At 41.4% G+C, this 12454-nt stretch overlaps 1 long non-coding RNA gene across 5 annotated transcripts in view; it reads right to left on the bottom strand.

Moving 5' to 3' along the window:
- LOC138842045 (uncharacterized) overlaps positions 1-12454 on the bottom strand; it is a 93854-nt gene that overhangs the window by 67362 nt on the left and 14038 nt on the right. For 4 of the 5 annotated variants that reach the window (XR_011376570.1, XR_011376568.1, XR_011376572.1 and 1 more), the window contains exons 2-3: positions 5307-5871; positions 3465-3566 (exon numbers count right to left, since the gene is read on the bottom strand). This is a non-coding gene — a long non-coding RNA (uncharacterized lncRNA). Of the gene's footprint in view, positions 1-3464; positions 3567-5306; positions 5872-9386; positions 9473-12454 lie in introns of those variants that run through there. The other variant, XR_011376569.1, reaches the window with a different exon arrangement.

Genomic DNA, 12454 nt, shown 5'->3' with positions numbered 1-12454 from the left:
CTTTAGGCTTGTCTATCGAACAGACAGAGGAGCACACACTGGTGAATTTTAGTCTTTGAGCTCCACTAATTGAGGAGGCAAATACTGAACCCCTTTAAATTAGTCTGGACGGAAAGCTCAAAAGAGAATCCTCTGGGAACGGGTAAGCTCTGAAGGGTGTGAATTTGCCACCTGTTGAGAACTTAACATGGGACCCAGTTGATGCCCAATGAAGTCCCCGCCAAGCCTGAGATCTGTAGCTTCCTTGCTGGTGTTCACAGGACCCCACGATTGTTTGTTGGTTTGTTTTACTGTGTGTTTTTGAATGAATCTTACAGTGGAATCTGCAAATGTTAAGGCAAAAGACACTCATCCATTCTCCTGTGTGTGTGTGTGTGTGTGTGTGTGTGTGTGTGTGTGTGTGTGTGTGTGCAAAAAACCCATGACTGCCCTTGTCAGCCCAGAGCAATCACAGAGTGAGCAGAATCTCCTGTTCTTTTCTGAATCTCAATGGTACTTAGATGTGTGATTTTTTTTTCTGGATGTCCTTACTGACTGGAGATCTGCCTAATGAAGGTACTGATACCAGGGTGGTGGGTGTAGCTCAATGGTAGACCATGATCCTAGCATGGAAACAAACAAATTACTTTTAAAGATACTTCGCTGTGTTGCACAGTACGATTGGCAGCAAAATGACTATTATTGAGATAGTCTGAGGCAGAATAAACCTAACTTCTCATCTTTCTGATCAAGATTTCCATTGGGAGCCAGGTGTGGTGGCTGACACCTGTAATCCCAGCTACAGGAGACATAAGGAAGAACACTGTCCAAGTGTAACCCAGGCAAAAAAATGTAAAACCTTCTCTGAAAAAAAAAACAGTATAAAGCTTAGTAGGAAGTATTTCATCGGCTCAAGTAGCACAACAATTGCCTGGCAAGCTCAGTCTTCTGAGTTCAAAGCCAAATTCCACCAAAAGAAGAAAAGAACCGAGAGAGATTGATTTTTTTATAATGTTATATAAAATGTATTAACACTAGAAACCATAGTAGAACGTCATCTGCTTACATCCTATGTCTAGACTACTGTCCAATCTTTCATCCTCCTTCTCAACATATTAGTACCAGACACATTCTTCTTGTCCTCCTAAGAAGACACTGAGAGCAAAAAATGTCATCCTCTTCTTTAGAGACCCTGCCTCAACTTATTCTTTGTAAGAAATAGTGCATGCTATGTGCCAGGCATTCATCTAAGTGCTTCACCTATATAAATTCACTTAATTGATTAAATAATCATATGCAAGCCAGGCCTAGTGGCTCATGCCTGTAATCCTAGCTACTCAGGAGGCTGAGATTAGAGGATTGTGGCTCAAAGCTAGCCCAGAAAGAAAAGTCTGTGAGACAACTCTTCTTCAATTAACTACCCCAAAGCCAGAAATGGAGCTATGTCTCAAGTGGTAGAATGCCAGCCTTGAGTAATGCAAGCTAAGGTGTTGAGAGCCTCATTTTAAGCCTTACTACCAACACAAAATAAAATAATATACCAACATTTACATTATTATTATTTATTATTATTATTATTATTATTCCCACTTTACAGTTAAAGAAACTGAGACACCTGGCATGTTTACCCAGGATTTAAACCCAAGCAAATCTTATATCAGAAATTCATTTATGAAGACAGGTACTAGTGGCTCACACCTAACTACTCAGGAAGCTGAGATCTGAGGACCAAGGTTCAAAGCCAGCCCAGGCAGGAAAGCCAGTGAGACTCTTATCTCCAATTAACCACTCAGAAAGCAGAAGTGGATCTGTGGCTCCAAGTAGTAGAGCACTAGCCTTGAGCAAAAGAGTCACCTGTCACAGTAGCCTTCCATCCTAGACAGGATGGAAGATGAGAGTCTGGAATAACAGAAACATCCTACCTCTTTCTTACAGAGTTATGGACCATGGGAATAAAACACATCAGAGTGTGAAAACTTTATGCTATACACAAAAAATGCAAGTGGTTAGAAATGAATTAACAAGGGGCTGGGAAGGTGGCAGAGCGCTTGCCTTGCATGCATGAGGCCCTGGGTTCGATTCCTCAGCACCACATAAGCAAAAAGAAAAAAGCTGGAAGTGGCGCTGTGGTTCAAGTGGTAGAGCGCTAGCCTTGAGCTGAAGAGCTGAGGGACAGTGCCCAGGCCCAGAGTTCAGGCCCCACGGCCGGACCCAAAAAAAAAAGAAAAAGAAAAAGAAATGAATTAACAATAATAGAATAGATTCAATGGCTAGCTCAAATAGTGTAATTCTTAAAACAAACAGATGGGGGGAAAATAGAGGTCAAAACCCCACAATATAAGTACCAGGATATAGGTACTCACAAAAGGGTAGGGTAGGGCCAGAGGAGAGGGGTAGAAGGATGAAGTACAGAAACAAGGAGAATGCAGGCAAGAATTCAGTATACATAGCACAGAATCAAGAAACATGAGGGAAGGGGTAGATAGAAGGATGGGGGTTAAGATTTTGAAGCAGATCAAGATGTGTGGTGCACATAAACTGTTTTATTAAAAGGCAAACACATATTTAAATATGTAACCTAAAGTTAACACCAAGCACCGGTGACTTACACTTGCCATCCTAGCTACTGAGGAGGCTGAGATCTGAGGATCACAGTTCAAAGCCACCCTGGACAGGAAAGTCTGTGAGACTCTTATCTCCAATAAGCCACTAGAAAACTAGAAGTGGCACTGTAGCTCAAGTGGTAGAGTGCTTGCCTTGAGCTGAAGAGCTGAGGGACAGCGCCTAGGCCCAAAGTTCAAGCCCCATGACCAAAAAAAAAAAAAAACATAACCTAAAGTTAAGATAAGTAAAGGAAAAGGTGGGGTGGGAAGGTTGAAAGGGGTGACATTTGATCAAGAAGCATTGTGTTCATAAACAGCTTTGGTGAGTGGCAACTCCTTTGTACAACTACTGACAGATAGTGAAAAAAAAAGTTCCAAAAGGAAAAGAAAAAAAAATACTTAGAAGAGTTGAAAATAAAGTTACAAGTTGGGCACCAGTGGCTCACACCTATCATCCTAGCTACTTAGGAGGCTGAGATCTGAGGATCACGGTTCAAAGCAGCCCAGGCAAGAAAGTCCGTGAGACTCTTATCTCCAATGAACCACCAGAAAACCAGAAGTAGAGCTGTGGCTCAAATGGTAGAGTGCTAGCTTTGAGGTGAAGAACTAAGGGACAGCGCCCAGGCCCACAGTTCAAGACCTACGACCAACCAAAAGAAAGAAGAAAAGAAAGTTACACGTGCTAGGGGTGATACACTTGACAAAGACAACGAAGAAAATTTGCTTAACAACAGCAGCTGTGGAGTAAATTCTTACCCTCCATTTCTAGCTTAATTAATGGCCTTTTCCCAGCCCTTCACACTATTGCTCTTGTTCTTGTTCTTGTTACCTGACTTGAATTTGCAACTGCTGACATGGTGCAGTCTTCATCTGCCAGCTCACCTGTCCATCTCCAGAACTCCGGCATTGACAGGAAGTTGGGCCAACAGCTTCTAAGTTTCCTCCTACAAGTAGGACTCTGTGCTTTTGGTTCCACGATGGAGCCTTGAATTCAAACAAATAAACAGATGAGATCTACTTTCTAGGTGAAGAAGTGTCAGCATGCTAAGCAGCGTGATGAAAGGCGAGACGTGTCTTCTACAACACCTCCATTGCTGCTCCTACTCCTACAGGACCAAACGTAGCATGCCCACAGTGCAACCTGCTTGGTCTTAACCTTATTCTAGAAAACTTGGCCTGGTCCCCTGTGGCCACTGGTGATCATTTAGCTGAGTGCTTACTACCATTTCTCAGTTAATTTGTGAGTTAATTGTAAATGTCAGGAAAGTGTGACATTGCAGAATGGTGAATGGTTGCGATAAACCAGGGTCAGAAAAAAAAAATTCATAGTTGAAGAAAGTTGTTCTTAGTTAAAAAAAAAAAAAAAACAGCAACAACAACAGTTTTTAATCAGGAAAACACATCAAGATGCGAAAGATCTAAAGAAGCACCACCTGTAGATTGCCTGTGTGGAGAACATGCTGGATGAATAATTGTTTTTTTTAATGTTAATTCTAACTTTCCAAAATTACAGCCTTGATTCTGTTTTTGTCTGAGGTTGTGTTGTTGTTGTTGTTTTAAAGACCTTTAAAAATGAAGAACTCAGTTCCCCACTGGGTCTATTTCCGACTTGATGGTATTGAATTTTTTAAAATCTGGATATCGGGCCTGGAGTTATAGCTCAGTGGTAGAGGGCACCTGCCTAGCAAACTCAAAGCCCTAGATTCAAACCCCAGTACCAAATAAACAAGAAGATGCAGGCATTGTGCCCCTGTCTCTCTGCTTCTTAGGAGGGAATTCATTTCATTTCTTCCTGCTGTCTGATCTCTGTGGATATTTTCCTCTACAAAGTCAAACCTTTAAGGCTAGGATTACCTTTAAAAAAAAAAAAATAGACAAACCGGTGACTCATGCCTGTAATCCCAGCTACTCAGGAGGCTGAGATTTGAGGATCTTGGTTCAAAGCCAGCCTGGGCAGCGAAAGTCCATGAGACTCTTAGCTCCAATAAAGCACTGGGGGGAGGGGGGAGGAAAGCCAGAAGTGGAGCTGTGGCTTAAATAGTAGAGCACCAGCCTTTATTAAAATAAATAAATAAAATTAAAGGGCAATACCCAGGTCCTGAGTTCAAGCCCCAGAATCAGCAATTAAAAGTTCTGTAAGTATTAGGGTTATTAATTTTGTTAAAAGGACTTTTATGGAGAGGGAGAAACCTATCACCGTCCCAAACAATGCAAACCTCTAGCTACTTGGGAGTTAGAGCCAAATGTTCTAGATGCTACTGTGTCCATAATATCTCTGTCCTTGCCATCATCTATGTGTAATCATTCTTAGTAGTCCTGCCGCTATAGGAACAACGCCACTGGTTGTTGATATCATCCACAACGTGTTAGAAAACGGGGCATTGTTGAAGTGCTATGGTGAACGAAGCCACAGATGCAAGGAACCTTTATTTCCCAACTTCCTTTGCCAAGCAGCTTTTCCAAAAAGTGGCAGGCCAGGAAAACACACACACACACACACACACACACACACACCCTGACACATCAGACCCAGTCAGACTCTTCTGAGTGACTAAACTTACCTCTCTTGTAGGCAACCTGTGTATTCAGTGTCTCCCCTGGCCTGGAAACAATGTTCACTCTCCTATTTGTGGAAATGCTCGGGCAAGCCATAACAGGGCTTCCTACCTGTTTTTCTCAAGCTTGGACACACACACACGGGTCAAGAGAGAAGTCAATGCTTACCTTCAACGCCTGTAATTGGCAATGGTGGAGCAGAGCCAAAGGGCTCTTGGGCTCCACGAGTGTAAACAGATCACCGTTGCCTCCTAATCTGGGTAATTGATCCCAAATGCGGTGACCACTTTACACATCGATGCTTTCACATACTTTCGGAAGAATCTGGAACTTTTCTCCACGGGCAGAGACTGTTCAGTGTTAATTCAATCCTTTCATCAACCCTGAGATTCCTATAAACAGTCAGGTGGCTTCTGCCTGGAGCATGGAGACATGGAAGCTCTTGACTTATCTGGACAGCTCTATTCTGCTTTCTCACCCATGTGCATCCATCCCTTGTTCCATCCCACACCCAAAGACAGCTGCTCGGTGTGTTCATGGGACAGGCACCCCATGCACATTTTTCTGAGTGATCCGAGCAGACTGGGCCCAGTTCCTTCATGGGGACCATTGGGGATTTCAGGAGGAGGACCAAGTTCTTCCCCAGCATCATGTAGGGTTCCTGGATGGAGCATGAGTTGTCATCTTCTGTTCACAATTGTGGGGACATCGTGAGAGGAGACAGGGTGGGATCCTGTGAAGCAAAGAAGCATCGACACAGATCAGAGGGACCTGGGCTTGTCTGCCCATGGTCAGCTGATAGAACCTCCCTGGACCTTGCTCCCCGAATTGGAAAGCCCAAGACGATCATATATGTTTTGTCTCTTTACATCCTGGGAGATTGTGAAAAATAAAGATACGGGCAGTTTGACATCAGATTATCAACATCCAAGGTGTCTTAAGGTGTGTCTCCTTTTATGTAGTCTGTCTTTCTACCTCAATCCTACAGATGATCAGGGACAAAACATTCTTGTGATAAGAAGCTTAGGGACAGTACCCAGGCCCCAAGTTAAAGGCCCAGGACTGGGGGGGAAAAAAAGGCTACAACTTTAGGCAAATTAGGCAACTTCCTTGGTGATGACTCTCCTCATTCTCAGAGTGGAAATGCTAACTACTGTTGTGGTGACTTAAATTAAGCTAATATATACAAAGTGCTGAGAAAAGTACCTTAGCTTATTAAGTATCCCCCAAATGATTGTTAGTAATATTTCATCCTTGGTGTTTTTTTCTTCTTCTACAAAATCTTAGGAATATATAACAACCTCAAAGCAGCCCATTTTCCCTCTGAGTCTCTCATATTTGATGATTTTCCAGGTTCATCTCTGAAAATTTCCTTCCTATACTGTCCTTCTGCACGATGTTACAGGAAGTACAAAATAAGATAAAACATGTCTCTCCCCTAATCCATCATCTATTCATCATTAGCTAAGCTGGGGTGCAAGATTTGGTGTGTACCCCGAATACAGATCTACTGCAGAGTAGATCTAGAATAAGTTGGGAAAGTCTGGTTTGACTTTGAAGCAAACTTCTCTTCTACTCTAAGATGCCAAGGGAGGACTTCCAATTTCAGGTAGACACCAAATACGATTCGGAAAGGCCATCTGAATTTTGCTTTGAGTTCACTGTTTGAATGAATGCAGATTCCCTACAACCGTCTTTACCTCCATTGACAAAAATAAAAACAAAAATTAAGAAAGGGTATTGAGTATGTGAGCAAATTACAATATTATAGAATCTGAACCTTTGCTTCAATAATAAATACAGTCTAAATTTTATAACTAAGTATCCAAACTGAAAATACCACATTTTGGCAATGTGCTTTAAGAAGTAAGCAATTTCTCAGGATACTTTCCTTTATTTGCTATCACGTTTATTTGACATGAAATTCCAAATTCTCTATAATTAGCAAAATTTTTTATATTCACTTCAAAAGAGTAGCATTACTTCATCTTTTATCCCTGGCTCCATTAAACTGTGACTTTGGGGGGAAATTTAAATTTAAATTTTAAGCTGTCTTCTTTTTTTTTTTTTCCTTCTTTTTTATTTTTTTTATCCTCCAGAAAACAGCCTAGACTTTAAGCTAGCTTGTTGCCTCAAATTATATGCTAGATCTTTGGAAAGATTTAAGGATAGATCTTTTACATCAAAATGATAGGTTCACAGTTTGTGATTGATGATCTTGTCCATATAAGTGATATATACCTATTAGATGAAGGGACCTTACAGGAGGGAGGGGTGGGCCACAGAGATCTTAGAGACACGTCTAAATCTTCTGTTGGGGATGTGAGAAAAATACTTCCAGTGTCTAATTTAGTATAAGGCAAAATAATCTTAGAGAGCTTTGCATGTCAATGAGCTTCAAAAAAGATTAGTTACCTAAAACCACACGTGTCTAAAAGTTGAATGAAAGCTACAGTTATATTGCACTGAATATATGCTTTTTTTTTTTTTTTTTTTTTTGGTCTGCCGTGGGGCCTGAACTCTGGGCCTGAACGCTGTCCCTCAGCTCTTCAGCTCAAGGCGAGCGCTCTACCACTTGAGCTACAGCGCCACTTCTGGTTTTCTGGTGGTTTATTGGAGATAGGAGTCTCACGGTCTCTCCTGCCCGGGCTGGCTTTGAACCGCGATCCTCAGATCTCAGCCTCCTGAGTAGCTAGGATTACAGGCGTGAGCCACCAGCGCCCGGCTATATGCTTTTTACTTTAAACAACCAAAGGTACCCTGACATATGGTTGATGTGGTGTTATTGTTGTTTTGTTTTTCTCTTTGGGGGGAGGATTGTTGTTTTCATGTGCACAATGCAAAATTCTCTCCAAATACTACAGAGGGACTTTCCACGAAATCAATAAATTTCACAGTAGTGAAACAATTAAAAATGGAAAATACAAGATGGGTGCTAGTGGCTCATGCCCGTCATCCTAGCTATTCAAGTAGTTGATATCTGAGGATCACAGTTCAAAGCCAGCCCAGGCAGGAAAGTCCTAGAGACTCTTATCAACAATTAACCACTTAAAAACTAGCAGTGAAGCTGTGGCTCAAAGTGGTAGAGCACTAACCTAGCAAAAGGTGCTTAGTGACAGTACCCAGGTCCTGAGTTCAAGCCCCAGGACTGGCAAAAAGCAATAATAATAGTAATAATAATAATAATAGTTAGTTTAATTAAAACAGTATTCAGCATCAAATTTTTGTTGGCCAATGGTTCCGGTTGTCATCCTTGAGGACAGAAACAGGCACACCAAAGAGACCAGGAGAACCGTCATGCAAGATATAATTCTGCACGCACACACACACCCCCGCCCAGTGCACACTCTCCCATGCACACACATAACTCCAGCTCACATGTCACATCTGATGGGGCTGTCCTCTGAGCACTCGATAAACTCGGGCATATTGTGAACCCTGGAAAGAATTTTAATCTACCAGGTTTGAAAATAGAGGCCTTTTTAAATATGCTGCCTACAATTTGTGATGGTCGTCTCTAAAATGCTGTTCCATTATCCTTTTCCATTTGGAATGAATGAGGCTAATTAATTTCAGGCCATACTTGATGAGGTCAACACCATACGAAGGGTGCGTGCTAGACATTGCTAATCTCTTTCAGCTGAGAGTAATGAATTAAAGATGAAGCAGGCCTAATTTAGAATGTATATCAAAAAAAAAAACCTACAGCAAATAATACTATACCCTACAACAAAGGAAAACTTGTTCTCTCAGACTCCCTGAGTTGTGTTGATTTTAAAGACATTTTCAGTCCTCTTTGGGGTTCCAGCTGTGGATACGTGAACCATATCAAGAAAACCGAGCCATCGCTCCACACATAGCCATTTGGACACAAAGTAGGATTAAAGGAAAGAAAGAGAGAAAACAAAAACAGAACACAACAATCAGGGTTTGATCCCTGTGTATTAAAATTGCATCTCCACATGAAGCTCTTTTTCTTTTTTTTTTTTCTTTTCACATCTACCCTCCTGAGAAAAGACCCCCAAATTAGCAATACGTACCTGTATTCAAGCACCGACCACCCAACTCTGCTGGGACCTTTCAAAGCAATACGTTAAAAGAAGCTGCTCGTTGTTCTAAGGCAGATTCCCTAATGAGGCTTATTAGATTTTTTCCCCCTGTCTCTAGTTTTGAAAGCCAATTGAGATTGTCCAGGTAGATAATGTGAGACCTTTTATTAAGCCAAGAAAGAGATTGTAATGCACTTGCCTCCAGGCCAAAATGTTCTTCTGGAAGTTTAATGTTAACCATGCCAACTTCCGAGTTGTGAAAAGGGAGGGGCTTGCGGATCTAAAACCTCTAAAGAGAAGAGAGAATTAGTCATCATTTCCCAAGGATGACGATAACGCATCTAGATGCTGGTGAGAAAGGAGGTGTAGGCCACAGACTGAAAACTAGACATTGGCCATTAAAAAAAGGTTTTAGCATACATGGCCAAAAAAAGAAAGAAAGAGAGGAAGAGAAAGGAAGGATGGAAGGAAGGAAAAAAGGAAGGAAGGATGGAGGGAGGGAGGGAGAGAGGAAGGGAGAGAGAAAGAAAAGAAAAGAAAAATGAAAAGGAAAATCTTACCAGGTTATTTGAATGCCTGAAGGAGTTCCAAGGGGTGGGCACTATATACGCTGCTTCTGTCTCAGTAGTTCTCATTAGAACTTAGCTGCTTCAAATTAGGCCCAATCTATATGCTGAATCAATCTTGCACCCTTTTGATTGTTTCTGAAAATATTTTTCAATAGTGCACCTTTTTGATTTTTTGGGGGGGTCTGGCAACTTCTGATGAAACCCACACAGGAGATTCCCAAAGCAGGCAATGTATAGGAAAGGATGATTTGAGACAGAAAAAGGAAAATTTTTTTTAAGTATAGTTAATATTTTCCCATTGGAGAACCATTAGATAATATAAATCTAGCCATTTTATGGAAGCAGCAGAGATAGGTTGTGATTTTTTTTTAAATCCAAATCAGAGTATTATTGGGACCTAATAGAAATTACAGAATATTTTTTGTTTGTTTGTTTTTAGATCTGAGATGGAAACTTGAACTCAGTACCTGATCCTTTCACTCTGGGAAGGCTGGCACTCTACCAACTGAGCCATGCCTCCAACCTCCAGAATATCCTTATTATAATATATTTCACTGCACCTCTGACAATTTGGAAGGTTAACATGGTAAGTGTAATGAAAGATTACAAAAGAAACATAAGGTACTTGCATATTACAACCAATCCTGGCCCCCAGCATTGTCACACCATACAATAAAGAAAGCTATCATTGAGACCACAAGTAAATAATCAAAAGCATGTCTTTTTGTTGTTGTTGAAGAATGGGGAGATGTTTTCAGGGTGCTGGCAAAAAAAAAAGGTTCAGATTTAACAGTGTTACCATTTGGTTAGATCGTCTTAAGTGATTCTCCTCACCTTAAAGAATTGGGTGGGGGTTTTTTTCTTGCTTTTTTTTTTTCTGGCAAGTAAAGGGGTAGGATCAAGGGTTGGCAAGGTTAAAATTCAAGAGTTCTTTCTAGAACATTCATCCCAAGGCTAGTCCCCTCTCTATGAACAAGTTCCACCAAGAGATGTTTGAAATAGATGATTTTTAAATTTCATCTGTATGAAACACATATAGACAGACTTAAACCAGACAGTGCAATGATCGACATAGCTGTTGTACTGGCTATACAAGTGGAGGTGTGGAAATGTATCGCACCATTTTATACAAAAGACTTGAGAATCTGCAGGTTTAGGTATCCAGTGGAGGTCCTGAACTCAATCCCCATTGGATATCAGAAGGCAACCATAGTCAGGTGCCCGTAGCTCTGAAGATCAAGGTTCAAAGCCAGAACCAGCGGAAAGCCCCAAGTGCAGCTGTGTGTGGCTCAAGTGGGGTGCTAGCTTTGGGCAAAAATGATCAGGGACAGTGTCCAGCCCCTGAGTTCAAGTCCTAGGACTGGGGGGAAAAAAAAGACAACTGTATTCAATGTGTGCTCTGGAGACAAGGGGAAAGAAACTGAGATGCTTTCTAATGCTGCAGTCTCATAAAAAGAGGAGTATCACCCTTTCACCTCATTCTGAATATCATCCAGGACCAAATGCCCACTTGCCTTAGAAGGGTTATTGCTTCTCTGTGCCTCTCTTCTTTCATCATAAGGACCCTGACAAAAAACGTAATGTCCTTTGTTTTATTTGGTGCAACCACCCAATTTCAAAGATGAGGGAAATAATAGGTAAGGTAAGGAGGTGGAGCTTTATACTTAGCAACGGCGAGGGTGAGAACTTGAACCCAGGTCTCAGGGTCCAGGGGATGTAGCTCAGAGAGCCACCACTTGGCTGGTGTGGGGGGGACCCTGACTTCAGATCTCTCGCACTTCAAAATGAGTAAATCCCGCCATAAATAAATAAGCCCAGCTCTCCTTATTTCTACAATAACAAGCTGCCTGAGGAATCTGAGGAATTTTTATATGCTGAAAATAAATGAGATTGCTTGTGACCATTCAGTAAAATTGAAGGCTCTTTGCAAGGGGAGAGTGGTTTTGAATTCAGATGTTATGCCTTTGACAGGCCTCAGCTTCCTGCAAGGTGAATTTTAGGCAAGTCCCTGAGCAACTTAGACCTTATTTTCTTTTGTTTTCTTTTTCATTTGGATAATGGAAATAATTGTGGTATCTAAGATAGCTGCATAGAGTACATGTTATTTGCAATTAACATCCTCATTTTTGTAGTGTATGTGTGTGTGTCTGCGTGTGTGTGTGTGTGAGAGAGAGAGAGAGAGAGAACTCGGGGTACTGTCCCTGAGCTTTTCTGCTCAAGGGCTAGCGCTCTAACATTTGAACCACAGCTCCATTTCCTGCCTTTTGGTGGTTCATTGTAGAAAAGAGTCTTATGGACTTTCCTGCCTGGGCTGGATTCAAACTGTGACCCTCAGACAACTCTGAGGCTCAGTTTGTTCATCTGCAAAATGGGAATTCCACATAGCTGCCTAACCAGTTTCCAATGCAGATCCAATAAGTTGTGTATTTATTAAATAAGAGGAAACACATACGCACATGCACACACATGCACCCAGTGTTGATGGTTTATTAAGACATTAGTAAACCAATGTTGGAAAAACCTCTGTATGCTTAGAGATAGTTAACAGATAATTAAAAGAAATAATGACTATGTTAATAAATCAGCTTGAAAATGAGACACAGACTGAACTCATCCATCGGCTGCAGAACTATTATTTCTGAAGGTCCTAGGTTCTGTTCTGCCCCCTGTAGAACATCCCCAAAATAGAATGCATGAA

The sequence above is a fragment of the Dipodomys merriami genome, unplaced genomic scaffold (genome assembly GCF_024711535.1).
Source record: "Dipodomys merriami isolate MVZ:Mamm:240054 unplaced genomic scaffold, mDipMer1.0.p SCAF_33, whole genome shotgun sequence".
NCBI lineage: Eukaryota > Metazoa > Chordata > Mammalia > Rodentia > Heteromyidae > Dipodomys > Dipodomys merriami.
Note: the sequence above shows the minus strand (reverse complement) of the source record. Positions and strands in the feature narration are given on the sequence as shown.